Source organism: Mustela lutreola, chromosome 1 (genome assembly GCF_030435805.1).
Source record: "Mustela lutreola isolate mMusLut2 chromosome 1, mMusLut2.pri, whole genome shotgun sequence".
NCBI lineage: Eukaryota > Metazoa > Chordata > Mammalia > Carnivora > Mustelidae > Mustela > Mustela lutreola.
The window spans coordinates 25,786,379-25,802,208 of record NC_081290.1 but is presented as its reverse complement, the minus strand read 5'-3'; the positions used below and the strand labels follow the sequence as shown (position 1 = coordinate 25,802,208).

General features: G+C 39.2%; 1 protein-coding gene across 1 annotated transcript in view; it reads right to left on the bottom strand.

Annotated features, from left to right (window-relative positions):
- Positions 1–15,830, bottom strand: part of SCFD2 (sec1 family domain containing 2) — a 441,403-nt gene that overhangs the window by 422,711 nt on the left and 2,862 nt on the right. The window lies entirely within an intron of this gene.

The window sequence follows — 15,830 nt, the reverse complement described above, 5'->3', positions numbered from 1 at the left end:
GTACCAGGCACTGTTCTAGGTACTTCACATGTATTAACTCTTCTAATAACAAATGACTTAGAACCTCAAGCTGAAATTCAAGACTTATGACATTGTGTAATATTTTTTCCATGAAACCAAGTTATCTTTCCAAAAAACAACATTACTCAGGAGACCTCCTTCCAACAATGGGTGGGACTTGGCACATCTTGTTTTGATCCCACCCACTCCAAATCAATCAACCTTTTGTTTCCTGATGTCTATCTCTATCTATGTTGTTTTTGCCATGTCATATTAATTGGACAGAACTAGGGACAAAACACCAAATCAGACTCCAAGGAATCATTGTCGCCACCACCATGATCTTCATCACCGGAGCTAACATTGAAAGCCTGTGATGAAGCAGGTATTAAGTTTCATACTGCATATTTATTATCCACTTAATTCTTACAACAACTCTAATAGACGGGTATTATTATGCTCATTTATAGAATAGATGATTCAGTTTAAGTAACTTGCTCAGTATTAGGTAACTTTGTAAGTTACAGCGCAAGAATGCAAACTCAAAAGGCAGAAACTGCCAAAACCACACTATTAACAACAACAAAAATCAGACCTATTAAAGTGACTTAAGACAGAGCCAACAAGGGCACCTGGATGGCTCAGTTGGTTAAGTGCCTGCCTTCAGTTCAGGTCATGATCCCAGGGTCCTGAAATCGAGTCCACATCAGGCTCCCTGCTCAGTCGCAAGTCTTCTTCTCTAGCTCTGCTCTCCCCCATTGCCCATCCCTCTCCTTGTGCTCAGTCTCTCACACAAAAATAAATAAATGAAATCTTTAAAAATTAATTACCAAAAAAAAAGACAGAGACAACATGAGTGCACCTAAGATGACTTCTAGGGGCATCCTGGTGGCTCAGTCATTAAGCGTCTACCTTCAGCTCAGGTCCTGATCCCAGAGTCCTGGGATCACACCCCGCATTGAGCTCCCTGCTCAGTGGGAAGTGTGCTTCTCCCTCTCCCACTCCCCCTGTGTTCCCTCTCTCACTGTGTTTCTCTCTGTCAAATAAATAAATAAAATCTTTAAGATTACTTCCTATGGTGAACATGAAAGAGTTCATGTACCACTAGTCAATCATTCATTTGTTAGGCTTGGAAGGAACCACATCTTATTTCTGCTATGTATGGTTTATGGTTGTGCTCTTTAAATCCTTGCTGAATAAAAGCCTAGTGACTCTAAGTGTCCTGAGATCCAAATGGGGGTCAGAAGTCCCTAAGTGAATTATACTCTTCAGCCTGGAATGGAGATACTGGGATTACCTCATAGCATCATGAATTTCTCTCTCCACCAGTTCCCTTATGACTCACTAAAAAATTTCATAAATATCCACTCATCACTAAAATAATGTTTCTTTGAACTTGGTGCCCAAAGAATAGCTGCTTCAAGTTATTCTTAGTTTTCGACTGCTATTTTTTGACACATGGTACATACAAGTGGTCTATAAATGCTACCATTCTTCCCTAACTTCTTTAACTCCTAAAGTCTTGCTGCTTTTCACTCCTCCCCCTATGCCAAAGTCAGGGAGGGGTCCTTTCTAAGCTCGAGTTCATTAAACTCTCTACGAACTGTTAACTAATCCAGCCCTCCTGAAACTCTCCCAAGAAGTCAAAACATAGCATACTTATTTTTTATTATGGCTTAAACCTCATAGTTATTTCTGCAGAACCAAAGTATCATTCATATCCTTAAAATATTATATACTAATATCTTAAAAGTTCAAAGGTAGGGCAAAAATTTTTTCGAATCATGGTTTATTTATTGAAGCAGTTTTTATATTGTGATTTTCACTTTCTTCTAATTATTTATAGTCTCTAAACATGCTATGATGAAAATACATTCTTATTGTAATAAGAATAAAAAATATGTTATACATACACATACACAAATATCCCAACATTTTAACAAGGTTTATCTTTGGATAGTAGGATATTTTGGTTGACATAAACTCTACACAAACTTCATTGTTTCTCAATATTTTCTAGAAGGAGTACATGACACTTATCTAATTGGAAAAATAATTAACATTCTATCAGAACTGTTTCTAATATTATATTAGAAAGAGAGAGAATTAACAAAATGCCAAATTTATATGAATACAATCATTCAACTTCTTAGATTTAGTCAAAAGGGTATGTATATCTAACAGGTTTGATAACGACAGATAAAGCAGATATGGACTTTCAACTAAGTGTCCTGCTCTTCTAAATACAGTTTCTCCCATCTCTGGATTTTGAGGGTTCAATATTTATTTTATAAATTTAATTACTGCCATTTATATGACTCAAACATAGACTAAGAATTTGAGGCCCCTCAATGTAACAGTAGCTTCAGATTCTTTTATGAAATGAATAAAATGCTGAAATTTGTATCACATTTAGATTTTCAGAGAGCTTAATTTTTCCTTTATTACAGAAATTTTAAAATATTATTTGAAAAGCTTAAGATCAGAAGTTAGCCAAAATTGTTATTTTAGCCAACAGCAATGTAATTTAGTATGGTCAGAGAATGGTTTATTTTCCAATGCCATCTTTTCCAAGGGAGCGTAGGAAAAAGAAATTGGAGATGCGGGTCCTAGCGGTCCCATCTTCCACTAGTTCCTTCTGTAATCTGAGATGACTTCCATAAATGTGGTCCCATTTTACCAAGTTAAAAACTCAGAGTTGGTCAAATGACACCTAAATATCTCTGAACCTCAAGATTTGAAATCCTAAGGCAACTGCTTCAAGGGCTAAACTTGTTTAGCTAACAGCATGAGAAAAGTACCAATTCCGCATTACTTTGTGGATCATATGTGAATGTATATGCTAGTATCAGTATCATAAGGCAGGCAACATCTTCACTTGCCTCTTCTCACATAGAATAAAGTGAGAAGCAAGAATTTAGAAGCCCTCATTAATATCATATGTTAACTATACTGATATTAAAATAAAACTATATATATATATACATATACACACACACACATACATATATGGAAAAAAGGAATATGGGTTAAGATGGCAGAGCAGTAGGGGACCCTGTGATTGCCTTGTCCCTCAAACATAGCTAGATAAATATCAAAATATTCCAAACACCCAAAAAATATATTGGAATGCTGAGAGAACAAACTGCGGACTAGAGGGAGAAAAGAAGCCACAACATAGAAGGTAAGAGCTGCAAAAATGTGATTCTGGGGAGAAAAGAATCGTGGGTGCTGTGGAGGGAGGGAGCCTTGATCTCAGAGAGGGAGAGAGAGATGGAGAAACAGAAAGCACAGAGCAGGGGATTGCCAAAAGAAACACTTCCCAAATCCACTGACTGGGAAAACTACAGCAGCTGATTACTGCAAGTTTTTACAAGCAGTGGAGCCCAAAGTCTGAAGTTTTAGAAATCCGTGCCACTGCCAGGTAGACCCTTATGGACATCAGTGCTCCTATGGGGAAGGAGGGCAGAGGCCCAGGAGCAGAGAGTGTGGTCTGAGGATCCCCTGGATCGCACTGGAAGATACAGTTCCCCTTTTTGGAGTGGATCTGGGAGGGGTGGCATGGCTTCTCAGGAGACAAAAGAGATGACGGGTGCCAACATGCTGCCTGGTTCATTAGCATAGGAACAGAAACACCTACTGAAAACAGCAAAGCTTGGTGCCGACTTTTTGCTGCACTTTATCATAAATTCTGAACCCCTGTGCAATCACGTGAATACTTTTTCTGGACCAACTGGCACCAGCTGCAGCACAGCAAGACCCTCCCACAGAGGAACAGCATGGGTCCATAGCACAGTGGGTCTCTAAAATTTGGAGTGTTGAAACCCAGCCGCATAACTGAGCTAAAACACAGGAGTACTCCGCTGACTAGCAGGGAGACAGCTCAGACACAGGCAGGGTGAAGTCAGGGATCTGAAAGAATAAGAGGACATGAGTGGGGATTGTTCGCTCTTCTGTGAGGGCTTTCTGAACAGCGGCAGGCATGAACTTCCTGCTCTGGGGATGAAAGAGCTGTGCATCACCATTCCCCCCCCCCCCGACCCCAACCCACCAGCACTTACAGACCTCATGAGCAACACAGTGCCCCTTCGAGGAGGCTGGAGCCACTCACACCAAGCCCCAGCCCCTGGGCTCTGCAGGTGCATTTTTACTGGGGCAAGTCAGCCTGAGAACCAGCACAGGACACCCTCCCCAGAAGGCCAGCAGAAACTGCTCACACACACCAAGTCCACTGATCATAGAGTGCTACAAAAATTCAGCTCTAGTGGAAGTAGGACCAGGCTTATTTTAACAAGCAGACCAAAGCACACCTAGTTAAAATGCCACACACAGAACAAGGTCCAAACACTGCCCACTGCAAGCAAGGAGAAATTGCAGAGGACTGACCTGAGGGAAAGAGCAGTCAAACACAACAGCAGAGTGCACATTTAAAACACTACCCAAAGCACCAGGCCCTGGACAGTATAGGACCTCCTCTTAATATAGCCATTACTCTCGGGAGCAGGTATAACAGGCTTTCCTAAAACACACACAAAACAGTGACCTAGAAAAAATGATAAGACGGAGAAATTCACCCCTTAAAAAAAGAACAAGAAGAGTTCTTTTTGCTGCACTTTATCATAAATTCTGAACCCCTGTGCAATCACGTGAATGATCTAATTAAAACAGATGTAAAAAATATGCGTGAACCAGATTTTAAAACACCAATCTTAAGTATGGTAACTGGCCTTGAGAAAACCATAGAAGAGACACTAGAGAATCCCTTAGAAATAAAAGAAATAAAAACTAGTCAGGTTGAAATTAAAAAATGCTATAACTAAGATGCAAAACCGACTAGATATAATGACAACAAGGATGAATGAAGCAGAGGAATGAATCAGTGATATAGAAGATAACATTATGGAATATAATGAAGCTGTCAAGAAAAGGGAAAGAAAAAGTACTGGATTATGAATATAGTCTTTGGGAACTCAGCAACTACATTCACATCATAAGAGTCCCAGAAGAAGAAAAGAGGGAAAAGGGGCAGAAGGTTAATTTGAGCAAATTATAGCTGAAAATGTCCCTAATCTGCAGAAGGAAACAGACACCAAAGTCCAAGAGGCACAGAGAACTCCCAAAAAATTCAACAACAGCCAGCCAACACCAAGACATATCATATTAAAATTTACAAAATACACAGGCAAGGAAGAATCCTGAAAGCAGCAAGGGGAAAATATCCTTAACCTACAAGGGACTCTGAAGCAGACTCACACCAGATCTCTCCACAGAAACTTGGCAGGCCAGAAGACAGTGACATGATATATTCAAATGCACTGAATGGAAAAAGATGTGCAGCCAATAATACTCTATCCAGCAAGGGTGTCATTCAGAATAGAAGGAAAGACAGTTTCCCAGACAAACAAAAACTAAAGGAGTTTGTAATCCTGCAAGAAATATTAAAGGGTAGTCTTTGAGTGGGAAATAAAGACCAAAAGCAACAAAGACTAGAAAAAGGAAAAAAGAACATCACCAGAAACATCAACTTTACAGGTAACACAATGGCACTAAATACATATTACCAATAATCACTCTGAATTTAAGTGGACTAATTGCTCCAATCAAAAGACATAGGGTATCAGAATGGATTTTAAAAAAAGACCCATCCATATACTGCCTACAAGAGGCTTATTTTAGACTTAAAGACACCTGTAGATTGTAAGTTAGGAGATGGAGAACCATCTATCATGCTAATGGGCATCAAAAGAAAGCCAGAGTAGCCATACTAATATCAGACAAACTAAATTTTGAGACAAAGACTGTTACAAGAGAGGAAAGAGGGCACTGTATCATAATTAAAGAGTCTATCCAACAAGATCTAACAATTGTAAATATTTATACCCCCAATTTGGAAGTGCCCAAATATACAAATCAATAAATAACAAACATAAAGTAACTTGGTGGTAATAATACAAGAATAGTAAGGGACTTTAACATTCCACTTACAGCAATGAACAGATCATCTAAGCAGAAGATCAAAAGGGAAACATCTGGTCCAGGGCCCTGAATGACGCACTGGACCAGATGGACTTAACAGATACATACAGAACTTTCCACCCTAAAGCAGCAGAATACACAATCTTCTTGAGTGTACATGGAACATGGTCCAGAATAGATCACATACTGGGTCACAAATCAGGCCTCAAAAGTACAAAAAGACTGAGATAATACCATGCATATTTTTAGACCACAACACTGAGAAATTTGAAGTCAAACACACACACACACACACACACACACACACACACACACACAAAATTTGGAAAGACTGCAAGTACCTGGAGTTAAAGAACATCCTACTAAAGAATGAATGGGTTAACCAGGATATCAAAGAAGAAATTTAAAAATACATGCAAGCAGGGATGCCTGGGTGGCTCAGCAGTTAAGCCACACTGCCTTCGGCTCGGGTCATGATCCCAGCGTCCTGAGATCGAGTCCCACTTCGGGCTCTTTGCTCGGCAGGGAGCCTGCTTCTCCCTCTGCCTGCTAATCTGTCTGCCTGAGCTCACTCGCTCGCTCTCGCTTGCTCTCTCTTTCTCTGACAAATAAATAAATAAAATCTTAAAAAACAAAATACATGCAAACAAATGAAAATGAAAACATGACAGCCCAAAAGACTTAGGATACAGCAAAGGCAGTCCTACGAGAGAAATATACAGCAATTCAGGCCTACCTCAAGAAGGAAGAAAAGTCTCAAAGACAGAACCTAACCTTACACCTAAAGGAGCTAGGAAAGGAAAAACAAATAAAGGCTAAAAGCAGCAACAGAAGAGAAATAATAAAGAGTAGAGCAGAAACAAGCAATATAGAAACAAACAAAAAACAACAGTGAACAGATCAATGAAACCAAGAGATGATTCTTTGGAAGAATTAATAAAATTGATAAACCCCCAGCCAGAATTACCATAAAGAAAAAAGAGAAAGCACCCAAAAAAATAAAATCATGAATGAAAGAGGAGAGATCAAAACCAACAGCACAGAAATACAAACAATTATAGGAGGATATTATGAATAATTATCTACCAACAAATAATCTCAGCAACCTGAAAGAAACAGATAAGTTCCCAGAAACCTACAAACTGCCAAAACTGAAACAGGAAGAAATAGATCATTTGAACAGACCCATAGGCAGCAAAGAATTGTATCAGTCAAAAATCTTCCAACAAACAAAAGTGTAGGGCCAGATGGCTTCCCATGGGAATTCTATCAGACATTTAAAGAAGAGTTAATACCTATTCTTCTCAAACTGTTCCAAAAAACAGAAATGGAAGAAAAGCTTCCAAACACATACTGTGAGGCCAGCATTACCTTGATTCCAAAACCAGACAAAGGCCCCACTAAACAGGACAGTTACAGGCCAATATCCCTATTGAACAAGGATATAAGAATTCTCAACAACATAGTAGCAAATCAAGTCCAACAGTACATTAAAAGATTTATTTAGCATGATCAAGTAGGATTTATTCCTGGGTTGCAGGGGTGGTTCAATATCTACAAATCAATCAACATGATATACCACATTAATAAAAGAAAGGAAAAGAACCATATGATCCTCTTAATAGATGCAGGAAAAGCATCTAACAAAATACAGCATCCATTCTTGATAAGAACCCTCAACAAATAGGGACAGAAGGAACTTACCTCAACATCATAAAGACCATATATAAAAGACCCACAGCCAATATCCTCCTCAATGGGGAAAAACTAGAGATTTCTCTCTACAGTCAGGAACAAGACAGGGATGACGATTCTCACCACATTCTCACCACTGTTACTTAACATAGTACTGGAAGTTCTAGCCTCACCAATCAGACAACAAAAAGAAATAAACAGCATCCAAATCAGCAAGGAAGAAATGAAACTTGACTATTTGCAAATGACATGATACTCTACAGAGAAAACCCAAAAGACTTTACAAAAAAATGCAAAACCTAGTACATGAATTCAGCAAAGTTGCAGGACACAAAATCATTTTACTTTGAAGATTTTTTTTTTAAAGATTTTATTTATTTATTTGACAGAGAGAAATCACAAAATCAATGTATAGAAACCTGCTGTATTTCTACACACAAATAATGAAACACCAGAAAGAGAAATCAATGGATCAATCCCATTTACAATTGCACCAAAACCCATAAAATATCCAGGAATAAACCTAACCAAAGAGGGAAGGGGCACCTGGGTGGCTCAGTCTGTTGAATGTCTGCCTTCGGCTGGGATTGTGATCCTAGGGTACTGGGATCAAGCAATGATGTGGATGGAGCTACAGTGTATCACACTAAGTGAAATAAGTCAGAGAAAGACAAATACTATAAGATTTCACTCATACACAGAATTTAAAAAACAAACAGTTGAATTTAGATGAAGGGAAAAAGAGAAGAGGGAAGACAACCATAAGAGACTCAACCATGGGCAATAAACTGAAGGTTGATGGAGGGAGGGAGAAAGAGGATGGGGTAAATGGATGATAGGGATTAAGGGCACTTGTTGCAATGACCACTGGGAATTATACATAAGTGACGAATCACTATATTCTATACCTGCAGCCAATTTTACCATATGTGGCCACTCACTAGAATTTAAATAAAAACTTGAAAAGAGGGGCGCCCTGGTGGCTCAGTCAGCTAAGCATCGACCTTCCACTCAGGTCATGATCCCAGAATCCTGGGATAGAGCCCCCAATCAGGTTCTCCACTCAGTGGGGAGTCTGCTTCTCCCTCTGTACTCTCTTCCTCTCTCTCTCTCACTCTCTCAAATAAGAAAATAAAATCTTTTTTTAAAAAGACTTGTAAAGACAAAAGAATGTAGGAGCCCTCACAAGAGCTTAGTCACACTGTAGTATGGCTAAAAAGACAGAAATGCAACTATAGCATTGTCTACATTTCTAGGTTTCTACAGTATTTTGGGGTTGTGCATATTCTCTTTGCATTGTCATAGAGCTACTGGACTCCTAGAATTAGTATATTCAAAACATCACTTCCTTTCTGATTCCCCACTATTCCTTCTCAAGTATCTGTGACTGTCTTTCACTAGCTTGAGATGTTTCAATATTTGATTATATTTCTATCTTGTAAGAACAGGATATTTATTATTCCTAATGTTCCCTTCTACATAGATGGACAACAATTAGTATAGAACTCCTGAAATTGCTTTATCTCCTTCAATCAATCACTTTTTCCCTGGACTATCAGCTTCTTCTCTACTTATTTTTCCTAAAATAGATTCTGCCCTTGGGAAGAGGGAAAAAGACTTGCTCTGGTTCAGTCTTCCTGCTGTGTGGGTAAACCTTTCAACTCCAGGATTCGGTATCAAGAAGCTCACTTGTCCATAGTAGTAAGCCACAATCCTTAATGTTCACTGTATCCATAATATATCAAGTATTTTGGCCTCCACCTGACAAAATTTTTTATCTCATATTCAATTGATTCAGACTCTGGATACGGAAAGGAGTGTTAGTTATTAGATCTCTAACACTACTCTTACTAGTACTATTAACACTACTATTTTAAAAATCACCTATGGCTGCCTCACATCAGTTAAATCTAGTACAAAGGGTGTATATCAGATATTGCATACTAGACAAATGCATGCTTAAGAATGCCATTTACCGGGGCGCCTGGGTGGCTCAGTGGGTTACGCCACTGCCTTCGGCTCGGGTCATGATCTCAGGGTCCTGGGATCGAGTCCCGCATCGGGCTCTCTGCTCAGCAGGGAGCCTGCTTCCTCCTCTCTCTCTCTGCCTGCCTCTCTGCCTACTTGTGGTCTCTCTCTGTCAAATAAATAAATAAAATCTTTAAAAAAAAAAAAAAAAAAGAATGCCATTTACCAGGGGGTGAAGGTGTGCTGGGGTAGAATAATCATAAGACACTAAATATATGAGTTTGCTCAATAAACACCTTTTCCTACATAGAAATTTTAGATAAGAGAACCACATAACATTCATTATATTGCTCCTAACTTGAATCTACTCCTACCTTCCACATCACAGGAGATAGATTCTGAAATTGCCCAACGTAGAAAACTTGGCATGTCTTCTCTTAACCCTCTACCATTATATCAGTTAATTCTCTTACATAAGTACTCAACTACTCCTTTCTTGATTCTTTCTATTATTGACTCAATTTAAACTCTATCATCTCTCACTTAGATATTACATCTCTCACTTCTAATCAATCTTCACAAAGTCTCGACTGTGGGTGTTTGCTTCACAGCTGTATGTTGTTTGACAAAAGTATGCACTAAAAATGATGAATATTACTGGATGTAAATTATGCTTTAATAAACTGGACTAGAGGGAACAAAAGGAAGCAAAACTACAATAACAACAAAAATCCATCCCACCAGTGACTGACTCATTTCTCGGGTCCCACTTTGGAATCAATACATCTATGCACCACACTGTCCACCAGAGAACTCATTCAACAGGAAATGTGTTCATGTACTTTGCCTGCCTAAAAATTTGTTAAGACTCCTCACTAAGCATGAAATTCAAGGCTTTTGGAACACGGCCCCAACCTCCTTCCTCAGCATCCCCATCAGGCTTCCTCATCTCTTACCACTCCTTCATGCAACCCAACCCTCATTCACGGTAAGCCCTAATTTAAAAAATGATCTAGGAGTGCCTGGGTAGCTCAGTTGGGTAAGCGACTGCCTTTGGCTCAGGACATGATCCTAGAGTCCCAGGATCAGGTCCCACATCAGATTCCCTGCTCAGCAAGGAGCCTGCTACTCCTTCTGACCCTTCTCCTTCTCTTGCTTTCTCTCTCTCACACACACTCTCTATCAAATAAATAAAATAAAATCTTTTTAAAAAATGATCTAAAAAGAATTCTCAGAACAACGTATGCTCTTTCTTACATCTTTGCACATGTGGGGAGCTTTAAAAAGAATGCTGATTCTAGCATCTGCCCAGACCCATTTTTAAGAATCAGACTTTCTGGGATGTTCTAATGTGAAGCCAGGTTGAGAACCACTGGTGTAGAAATGGCCACCCTTTCAAGGAGAATTTTGTACCTAAACCCTATGAGGGCACATATCATTTGCTGCGCTTTGTGCTGCTTCATTTGAATCTGAGGTCCTCGTGGACAAGAGCCTTGACTGCTCTTTCCATCAGCACTTCTCACATGTTATTGTACACGCAAATCACCTAAAGATGTTGTTAAAATACAGATTCTGATTCATAAGTCTCTGGTGAGTCCTGAGACTCTGTATTTTTAATCAGCTTCAGCTGAGCTAACACTTCCAGTCCCTAGGACATACTGAATAGTGAGGTTTTATGTCACTATCACCTATCACAGAACGGGCATATCAAAGTTGCTCAAAAACATTTACAAAATCAATAGGTATCACCCATACAATTCTTCGCACTTTCCTAAGTAACCAAAATTGTAGTGATCTTATAAGATCACATAGGAGGAATCTCACTTATTCTGCTTTTTTTTTCTCTAGGTATGACAGAATATAGTTCCTGACAAATGTTTCACTCTAACCAACTCTCATTTCCTTTAGTGGCAGGAAGAGGTCATGTAAGAGAATTCTTGTGGGTTACATGTATGGCAAATCATTCTCATATTTATGCTCTTAGTCTTATACTTAGGGAGAAAACATGCATTTGAAGTAATAAAACTTAAGTAATTTTATTTTTTTATTATGTTATGTTAGTCACCACACAGTACTTCATTAGTTTTTGATGTAGTGTTCCATGATTCATTGTTTGTAAATAATACCCAGTGCTCATTGCAATATGAGCCCTCCTTAATACCCACCACCGGGCTCAGCCATCCCCCACTTCCCTCCCCTCTGAAAGTTGGCTTCCAGAGTCCACAGTTTCTCATGGTTCATCGCCTGCTCTGATTCCCCCACCTTCATTTTTCCCTTCCTCCTCCTCATGTCCTCTATGCTATTCCTTATGTTCCACACATAAATGAAACCCTATGATAATTTTAATTTTAAATGCATGTCATTAATTAATAAAAGTAAGAAACATTTCCCAGTGCCCGTTACACACCAGGCACTGTTTTAGAAGCTAGATGTGTTAACTTATGTTACCCCCTCAACAACCCTGTGAATGGGTATCTTGATTTCACAGATTGGGAAACTGATTTAAAGCAGGCACTTGACCAAGGACTTACGACTAGAAAGGGGCAGAGCTAAGCCTACCATAAGTAACCACTCATGCCTATTACACAACCTAGATAGTAGTAGCAGCTACTATCAGGATCTACCTCAATCCCCTCACTCCGTCCATGTATGATCCCATATAACATAAGTCTGATCATGTCACATCACAACTCCAGACTCCCCAAGCTGCCTATCGTACTTTGGCTTATACATAAGTTCTTACTTGGCCCTACAGTGCACTGCCTCTGCCTATAGCTCTAACTTCATCTCCTCCCAGGGGAAGCTGAAGGGACCCATGCTGGCCTCCTATTGTTCCTCAAACATGTCAAACATATTCCCACCTCAGATCCTTTGCACCTGCTGCTGGGTCTCTATGGTCTGCACCAAGACAACTATACGGCCTGCTTCCTCTTTTTTTTTCCATCTCTGCTCAAATGTCACGTCCACAGAAAGGCCTTCACCTACTATGCTATCCAGAATGGAAACCCTATCACTTTTTAATCTTACCCACTGTATTAGTTCTATGTTGAATGAATGAAGGAATGAAGGAATGATTTCATATCCTTACAACAGGTCACTATTTTGCTCACAAATGAGCAAACCCTCAAAAGGCTCAACGAAGACTGAACAACAACTAAGTTACTAAGTCAGGACTTGAAATTATTATACTGGCCTGGATCTACTACCAGCGATCTAATAAGAGTCTTAAAGGGCTTCTAAATCATGTCTCACACTTAATGTTTACTTTAAACAGTATCCACTGAACTCTAAAATGAAGATATTAGTTAATTACTTTGTATTTTGTGGAAAATCAAATTGGGGGAAGAATAAGTCATTTTTCTGAACACCACAGCAGCACCAGGGCCCAACTACTGTGTTCAGTCTGTGAAGCTGCTAGCTTCTGGACACCCTACCAGCAGCATCTGTGCTATTTAAGACAAGGCTTCTCAAACATTTCTCAGTAGTAATTTATATAAGATGGGTTCTGAGCATAAGCTCTGGAGTACTCTGCCAAGTTTCAAATCCTAACTGCCACTTACTAGCTGTGTGATCTTGGGCAAGTTACTTAACTCCTCAATTTCTCTGTTTCCTCATCTGTAAAATGTAAAAAAATGTGTAATACTCCAAAGAACCACTGAAAATTAAAAGAGCTTAGATAGGTAGAGTGTGAGAAAAGTAACGTTCTCTCAAACATTTAGTATTAATAGTCTCAAATTTCAATACTTTAACAAATAATATAAACATCTTAAAGCAAATATAAATGCATCAGTGTATCATAATCCCAGGAATAGGAGTGACCCTTTGTATCGAAAGTAAATCTTTTTTCTTATTAACATATAGTGTATTATTTGTCCTGGGGTACAGGTCTGTGAATCATCGGCTTACACATTTCACAGCACACTTTAATTGAATTAACTTAAAAGTTTACACAGAACTAAAATTCAGAAGAACTGAACCAGGAGAAGAAATTTAATTCCCAGAGTTACTGCCGCCTCCTACCTTTTTATTTTGGACTTGAAGCACTCTAGTCGATCCTAAGAGCCAAAAGAGAATGGAAAGGAAACCAGACTCAAACCTTTCAGAGATTCATAAATCACATCTACCTTTTAATTCTCTTCTGAAACAAATCAGAAGCCAGAACAGTCCATAGAATGTTGTACTTAAATCCCCTACGCAAACATGCCTAACGTACTCTGTCTTCAGAGAGAGAAGCTTCTGGGTGGTCTACACATGGTAAAACTAAGCCACAGACATCAGCGACCATTTACTTCTCAAATAATTACAACAAACTTTCTATGTTTTTAAGTGCTGAGAGCTTATCAACTGCTTCAGGAGAGCAAGGAAATTGTCTATCTTGTTTCCCTAGATCTGAAACAATACTTGGTATACAGCAAGCCTCCAATAAATGTTTGCTGAAAAAAATAAACCAAATATTAGACAAATTAATATTACTTCCTACAAAGATGATGACAAAAAGATGAGAAAGAAGTTTATCTGTACTGTAGGAGGATGTTAAGAATGTTGGATACTTATGAATTGTTGGAGGTTATTTTTCATAGTGCTAATTTTACATCTAAGAAGATATATCAGCATATAAATCTGCTAATGGTAAATTATCAAGGATGTATCCAAAATATTTAACATTAATAAACTAAATAAAATAATGTGTTTATTGATATTCACACCTAAATCAAAACCTAAAAATGTATTTCTTTTTGATCTCTATATTAAAACTGCTGTCAAGTTGAAATTCAGACCATTCAAATCATTCCAATAATTTCCAAATCAGCTTTTCATTTTTAGAAATTGGTGGTGTAATCTTTTGTATGCTGCAGTTATTACCGGCTAAACAATGCACTAATCTAAGTCACAGTTTGAGGTAAGAATCTACACCAATGGGGCACCTGGATGGCTTAGATGTTAAGCATCTGCCTTTAGCTGAGGTCATTATCCCAGGGCCCAGGGATCGAGCCCCACACCAGGCTCCCTGCTCGATAGGAAGCCTGCTTCTCTCTCTCCCACTCCCCCTGCTTGTTCTCTCTCACTCGCTAGGACTGTCTCTGTCAAATAAATAAATAAAATCTTAAAAAAAAAAAAAAAAAAGAATCCACACCAAACTCTTGTAACAGTTCCTCCATTAAATTCATTGTTATGACTCGCCAGCTCCTTAGGCTTGTTACATTCAAGACAGATCAGAAAAAAAATTGAGCATGGTGATCATGTGTGTTTCTGGACACCAGAATCTGGACCAAGGACGGAGAGAACCCATGGCCACAATTAAGGCCACCAAACCACCTACCTACCACCTGACTCAGTTTGGGGCCACATTGGAGCAAAGGGCAAGTGCTGCATCTCCACAACTATCACGACCCACCCTTGCTGCCTCAGCACCCTCAACAGCTCTGGAAGACCAGCTGTGTCCACCCCAGTACTCTCCGGGGCCCTAGCACTCTTCTCCACCAGGCAACAGTATTGGGCGACTTGTAGTCCCAAGAAAGAGGAGTTCTCTTTACTCACTAATACAGAAGAATTTAAATGTTTGAAAAACAGGCTTTACAATAAAGCTATGTACCAATTGAACATCAGCCCTGAATATTATCAACATGGGATGATAATACCACTTTGAAACATCTTTGACAAAAATGAATTATTAATCTTTTCATCTTGAAGATAGTTTGAGTGGTTATTCAAAAGGTATCCATTAAAAAGACTTTGATTTATATGTTACTAGGACCACAGGAACAAACTAATCCCAACCAGGGTTACAGAGTAGCTAAAGAAGGTGGTCAGGGAAGGCTGGTCTGAGAAGCAGAAATCTGAGCAGAGATTCAAAGGAAGTGAACGAGAAAGCCATAGAGAAAGCTGAAGGAAGAACATTCCAAGGTGAGCTGCAGAAAAACTCCAAAGGCTCAGAGGCTGGGACATATTGGCATGTTGAGGGACGGCCAGGTGGACAGTGTGGTGGGAAAGTAATGTGTGAGGGGAGATGAGTGGGAGACGAGGTAGGAATGCTACATACAGGCAGGTCACGTATGGCCTTGAAAACAATGGTAAGGAATCTGGATTTGATAGTAGGTGTGATGGAAGGCTGTGGGAGGGCTGTGAGCGAACAAATAACATGTCAGATTTACATTCTGATGGGGTTACACAAGAGACTGTGTATCTGTATA